General features: G+C 44.0%; 1 pseudogene; it reads right to left on the bottom strand.

Annotated features, from left to right (window-relative positions):
* Nucleotides 1-380: 380 nt before the first annotated feature.
* LOC116075943 lies at nucleotides 381-6,475 on the bottom strand (annotated as a pseudogene).
* Nucleotides 6,476-6,938: the final 463 nt, after the last annotated feature.

Here is a 6,938-nt window from a genome sequence, read left to right as displayed (position 1 = left end):
ACCTCAGCTAAGACTTTCAGAGGCCAGCCACTAGAGTCCTTTTTTTTTTTTTTAAAGGTTATAAATCTTTATCTTAATAGGCCCCTGAGAGTTTTCCCCGTATGCTTAGGTGAAGGAAGGCAAAGAACAAGGTTCCCTCGTTCCTTAAGTGCTTTGTGCAACTATGTCCACTTCAGTTCCGAAATCTGTTTTTGGAGGAGGCTTTTGGACCAAGTTAAAAGTCTTCCTCTGGAGCTCTCAGTCCGTACGTAGCTGACACGGTTCGTGGCTGCTCTCTGGTTTTGCTGTGGACATTCCAGAAAGCTAACACAACTCGAGTTCCCACAAGAGGGTCAGTCCTGCAGAAGTGAATCTCAGTGCCTTCAGAGCGTCTCCTGTGTTCATCTGGGTGAGATGCTGGGGCTGGAGAAGGAACCAGAACTCCTGGGGGACTGGAAAGGGATGGTGGAGGAGGTGGGGGATCTCTTAGGGCTGCACAGGTCTCCGTTGTGCAGCTTCCACAGAAGTTCCTCGTTCTCCATGGATAGTCTCTTGTTGACCTTTGATTCCTTCTCAAGGGACTCCTGCAGTGCTGCCTGCTCTGTGGAAAGTTGCCTTGAAATTGCCATGTGTTTATCCATGTGAGCTTTTAACTCCTCGTTTTCCTACTGGAATTACTTCAGCTTGTCAACCAATGCCGTGTTGTTGTCCACCAGCATTTCCATCCATCTTCATTAGCTTCATGTCCTGCTGGTGCAGCTTCTCATTCTTGATCTCTAACACAGCTTTCAGGCTTTCTAATTCTTGCTCCAGATACATGACCTGAGGGTTTTTTGAATTCGCCTTCTCTCTTGACAGTTGCTTTTGTTCCTCTGATTTCAACCTTTCGTTTAAAGCATCGTTTTCACTTTTCAGATCATTGATTTGTTTCTCCAGTGATTCTTGCTTCTCATTAAGCAGATTCTCCAGTGACTTCTTTTCCATTTCGTGGCTTTTCTTGATTTCTGAGAGGGAGGAGTCATAGGTCTTCTTCAGTAATTCCACTTTCTCCGAGTGGCTAGCTTCCATCCCCAGCTTAGTGGTTTCATGGGCGGCATTTAAGTTGTCAAACTGCTCTTGCAGTTGCGTTTTAGATTTTTCTGCCTCCTCAATGTAAATGCTCTGAAGCTTCTCGCACTCTGCGGTGTACAACTCCTTCAGCCGGTTCTCCAGTTCCTTCAACTCCTTCAGCCGGTTCTCCAGTTCCTTCAACTCCTTCAGCCGGTTCTCCAGTTCCTTCCGGTCTGTCTGATGTTGCTGGTTTAGTTTCTGGACAAATCCTTCGTTCGCTGTCTGTAAGCCATTCCTAGCCTTTTCTAGCTTCTCACAGGTGCTTAAAGCAGCGACTAGCTCTCCCTGGAGGCTGACAAGTCCTTGAGAGAGGGTTTTGTGTTGCTTCAGCGCTTCCTCCCGCTCAGACAGGAGGTGCTCAATCACAACTGTTAGTGCTTCAAACTTGGTGTTCCCACAGGAAAGAAGCTGTTTGAGGTGCAGGATAAATCCACTTTGGTTCTCACAGTTTGTTTTGTATTGAGCCAACTCAAGCGTTCTCTTGGAGGCTAGCACATCTGGAGCTGTCTGGGTCTGGATGCACAGGCTTCTGGGAGTCTTCTGCCTGCCCTTCTCAACTGAATTAAAAGCTGTAAACAGACTCTTCCTTGAAGGACCTTTTGGCTAATTATATTAATTCCATTCTCCTGTGAGGGGCTGCGAACAAGGAATAAGTCAGCACTCAGGTGATTTCCTGTAAACTTCTTCTCACCTTCATTTATAAAATAAAGGCTGGAGCCTTGATTGGGCAGAGAAAGAGGGGAAGGTGGAGCTGAAGGTTTTGAGAGAAAAGGAGAGAGAGGGAGGACGACTGGGAAGGAGGAAGAAAAAAGAATACAAGAGTATATAGTAGTAATTGTTTAAATGTTCTTAGATATACAGAGATATTCAGTTCTACAGAAGAGGGAAGGTAGGGAGAATGAATGAAAAAATGTTTTAAAGAAATTTAAGGGCTGGTGAGATGGCTCAGCGGGTAAGAGCACTCACTGCTCTTCAGATGGTCCAGAGTTCAAATCCCAGCAAACACATGGTGGCTCACAACCACCCATAATGAGATCTGATGCTGTATTCTGGTGTGTCTGAAGATAGCTACAGTGTACTTATTTATAATAATAAATAAATCTTTGGCGCAGAGTGAGCAGAGACTGGGCAAGCAGGGTTGACCAAAGCGAGCAGGGTTGACCAGAGTGAGCAGAGATCCTAAAAAGTCAATTCCCAACAACCAGATGAAGGCTCACAACAATCTGTACAGCTACAGTGTGTACAAATATACATAAAATAAATAAATAAATCTTAAAAACAACTTGAGGAAAGGGTTCATTTAAAAAAAGAAAGAAAGAAAGAAAAAATTTAAGTCTTGCCAGGGCAAATTCTCAAATGGGTTTGCATGGGATTTCTGGGATTGCCTAGTCTGGTATGACGAAGCTGTAAATAGGCTTATACAGTAAGTAGAAGGGAATTGACCTAAAATTAAATACAGAGATGTAGAAATGTCGAGGCTTTAGATCCTTAAATTATAGGTTGAAAAGCAGGAGATGGTGAAAAAGCATTGTCTCGATGGTTAATGTTTGTTTAGATTACCTTAACTGCTTTGAATTGTTTTAATTATCAAACTGCATGTGGTCATGAGTTTGGTTTTTTTTTTTTTTTTTTTTTTTTTTTTTTTTTTTTTTGAATTTCACAGAGCTTTATTGGGTCAGACAGAGGGCCACATTTCTGCTCGCCCCAAACATTTAAAACTTTATTGCTCTGAGATCCCTGGTGATCTCCTTCATCATCTCCATTGGAGTTTGAAAAGAGTATGACCAGGAAAGCTCAAAGCTTCCTTCCTCAAACACGGGCAGTATTATCTACAGTTCACCTTTACACTGGAGGTGAAAATCACACTGGAATTTATCACTAAGCCAAATTTATTTTTCCTTCTTAAATGTCTTTGCTACATAGTTTCACTTTTCTGGTTACTTCTTGTTCTTAACTTCTTGGTGTATACAATGTCTTCATCCTTCTTCGGAGTTTTTGCATCTTTCTTGGCACCTTGAGTTACTCTTGGCTTAGGTTCACTGTCCAAAGTGACTCCAGTTTTTCTGGATCTCAAACACCGAACATCTGAATCTCCAGAGGCTCCTTTCTCTTTCCGAGTCTTTGCCAAGATTTCTGCACCTGATTTGCTTGTTTTCTCGTGTGCTTCACAAGGCTGAGGAATCTCTGTGCTCTAGACCTCAAGGCCGAGGAATCTCAGTCTGTCCCCTAGACCTCAAGGCCGAGGAATCTCAGTCTGTCCCCTAGACCTCAAGTGCGTTCTTTTCCCACCGACTTTGCCCCAAGATGTAGACTTCTTGGCTCCGTCATCTGGATTCTGCAGCTCTGTCTCCTGGGAGGCAGTCTTCATCGTCTTCTCATTTTTCTTTATCTCAACCTTCTCTGCAGATGTATCACACCTGGGTCTTGGCTGTTTCTCATTGTTTTTCTTTCGGTACCTAGAGTGCTGGAGTGTTTTCAGATCAGGAGTGACAGGGTTTTCTCGTTTGGCCTCCATTTCTTCTGTTTTCATAATGGTGCTAACCTGCTCTTCCACAGATTCAAGCTTGTTTGACACAATTCTCAGGTGTTTCATCTTCACAGGCTCAGGTGATACATGCCTCTTGCTGGAAGCAGCTCTTAGACTCTTAGCTACGGGCTTCTCATCTGTTGCTTCCTGCTTTGGTGTTACAGAGCGCAAAGCCCTGGTTTTCAGAATGCTTCCATCTCTTGCAGACTTCCTCTTGGGGGACAGAAAAGGGTCGCTTTTGCTTTGTAATGCTGAAAGGTCTCTGGTATCCACCAACACTTCCTTGGGGTCCTCTTTAGAGACCCTCAGCACTCTTCTGCATGTTCTCAGAGGTTTTGCTAAGTCTGGCTTTTGCTGTACAGTGCTCTTAAGGTCATGTATTAGTTTCTCAGAGTGATCTGATATTCCGGTTATTTCTTTGGAGTCACCCAGGACTTCATGAGGTTGAACCCCATCCTTACGTGTCCTTAGCTGCTTCCTGCTGCCCGTTACTTTGTCTACTGTATCTAATGTCCTCTTTATGGATGCCTCTGAAGCTTGGCTACCATTGTCATCAATTTCAGGGATCTTGCGGGATCGCATAGCTTGCCTTGATGTTTTTCTTACTGCTGAAGGCTCTTTGTCTGCCTCTATTTTCCCATGTCTTGTCCTGGGCTGTCTTAGTGAGCTTTTGGAGGCTATCAACCTGCTCTGGTTGTAGAGAATTACAGGGTATCTGTGTGGGTCCCCTATCACTTGCTGATTCCTCAGTGTGACCTATGGTTTGGACTGGTCCTTTGAGACCAGCCAATTCTAGGGGCTGTGCCTTTTCCTTGGGTACCCTCCGCGGCCTCTTGTTGACAGGCACACTTGCTACTGGGTCAATTTTCCGCTTTGTAGACTTCTTAAGCTCCTCAACATTTATACTGTCCCCAACAGGCTTTTTGAGTGTATTCCTGGTTTCCCTGGCTGGTTGCTTTGTCTGTGCTGTGGGCTCTTCCTCTACACTCACTTTGAATAGCTGTATTTTGAGCTTCCTCTCTAAGCCTGCTAAGGTTTCAGCTCTTCTGGTTGTGGAGATTTGGAAGACATTCTTGTGGCAGTTTCCTCTGGGAAAGTGGTCAGGTCTTTCACTACTGTCCCCAGCAGGTTCCATGAGTTTATGAAACTGTTGCTTGTGAGTCTTGTTAATTGGGATCTCTCCTTTTCTGTCGGCTTTACAGTCCGATCTGGGTGTTTTGTTCACAATTATCAACTGTTTAGAAGGCACTGGTGAGGGCGAGGAGCCCCTGGAACCTGAGGGTTGGCTGTGTCCTTCAGGAGGGAAGTGTCTTTGGGTTGCAACGCGGATCCGGATATAACTTTGGCTTTAATATTCTCGAAGTTTGGTCTGGGATGACTTATAATTTCTGTCTTCCTAACTTTACTGCCTACTGTGGTATTCGTTTTGGTAGCTGATTTTCCCAGGTTAGGTTTTGGCATATTTGTTGGTTGCCCTTTCAAGCTTGGTGCTCTTTTAGCATCTCTTGGTCCATTCTCCACATTATTGTACTTCTTCCTCCCTTCAACAGGTGATAGTGTGATGCTCACATTAGGGTGTTGCTTAATGGGTGTTGACATGCGAGCAGCACTATCTGTGCTAATGGCTTCGCCATTCTTGTCCCAACCCATTTCATAGGATGAAGCCCTCGGCCCTGGAACAGTTCCCAGGGTCAGCCCTTCAGTACTACTTTGGATGTCTGAGTCATTGTCATGGGAATCGATGTGAGGGTCTTCAGTCACAGCGACTTTACACTCAGAGTCCAGGACTCTGGTTTTACTCTTACCAAAAGCTGGCAACAGTACTGGGCATTCACCATCAACATGACAGCCAGACAGTGTTCCTCTTAGATTTTGGCCCATTTCCTGTTGAGCATACAAGCCGTATGAATGTGTCTCACTGTTTGGGTCATCTTCAGATACACAATAGAACTCCTGTAATACAGACCCATTGGGGACTTCCATGCCGTCAGAAACCAGTGTCATAGCTTGTATATCTTTTTCTCCAATGAGTCCTTGCCCTGTCCCATCTGTGTACTCTTTGGTGACATTTCCTAAAGAATTCTGACACTGAATTCCAAGGTCTGGACTGCCAGTTTGCATCAGCACATCAGAAATCACTGTATAAGTTGTGTTTAGGCTCTTTGATGGTGTGGCTTGAAGGCTTTCAAAGTTCTCTCTATTATAATTAACTCCTCTCACACACATCTTAGAGGAATGGGGTGGTGTCCGAACAGAGCAGGACAATGCATTTCTGTCTCTCACTGTTGGCTGCAGACCTCCAGGATCGTGTAAAGGCTGACCCTGTTCAACAGCATGGTGTGCTATAAAGTTGCAGTTAACTGTGTCCACTTTCATGCCTTATGTTTGTTTTAGCTCCAAAGTTTCAGGGGCGTTTCTGCAAGCATAATCGTCATCAGACTCACACACACAGGGCTTAGAGGGATCAAACTTCTCATTCTGGGTTGCCTCTAGGGAATCAAAGTTACTGTGGGAGTCTGGGAGCTTCCCTGTGTTCACAAGTGCAGGAGACTGGCAGTTATGCTCACTGTACATTGCAAACTCATGCTTCCCCATGAAATAACTTGAAGGCTCTGGGTAAGCAAGTGCTTCAACACACTGATGGCTTAAGGAGACCCTTTCACTACTGTCCCCAGCAGGTTCCATTTCATAGTCGACCACCATGTCATTCGGGTTGGCAGAGTTCCAATCCCCAGGACTCACTGAAGGGCGCTGGGCAGATGGTGATGTTTGATAGTATTCAGATGGATTCGAGTTTTTATTACAGATAAATACGTAATGTGATCCATCTTCTGTCTTATCTGAGTTATCATGATTCATCCTGAATATTAACCTGAAAGCTCTGCCATTTTATTTTCTTTCATATTCCTTCTAAATGAGAGTAAATGAAAGATGGTCCAGCTCCTTCCCTTTCTATTGCTTCCAGCCAGCACTATTGCTATAGACGAGCATCTACATAAGCCTGTTAAATTGATTGTTGTTTTATATCAAACAACTTTTATAATACTCATTTTTATTGTTATAATATTTTATAAATTTTAAAGAATTGACAAAAAATACCCTATCAATATGTACTACATTTGTGAATATGTACATCCAAAAAAAATCAATAAACTTTCAAAAAAAAAAAAAACTAAAATAGGGACAGGTAGATGGCTCAACGGTTAAGAGCACTGACTCTTCCAGAGGTTCTGAGTTCAGTTCCCAGCAACTACTGAAAGACCCCTGGGGGAGACCCTCACTCAAATCTCGGGAGGACGTACACCCAAGGAATCACGAGAGA

Source organism: Mastomys coucha, unplaced genomic scaffold (assembly GCF_008632895.1).
Source record: "Mastomys coucha isolate ucsf_1 unplaced genomic scaffold, UCSF_Mcou_1 pScaffold4, whole genome shotgun sequence".
NCBI lineage: Eukaryota > Metazoa > Chordata > Mammalia > Rodentia > Muridae > Mastomys > Mastomys coucha.
Note: the sequence above shows the minus strand (reverse complement) of the source record. Positions and strands in the feature narration are given on the sequence as shown.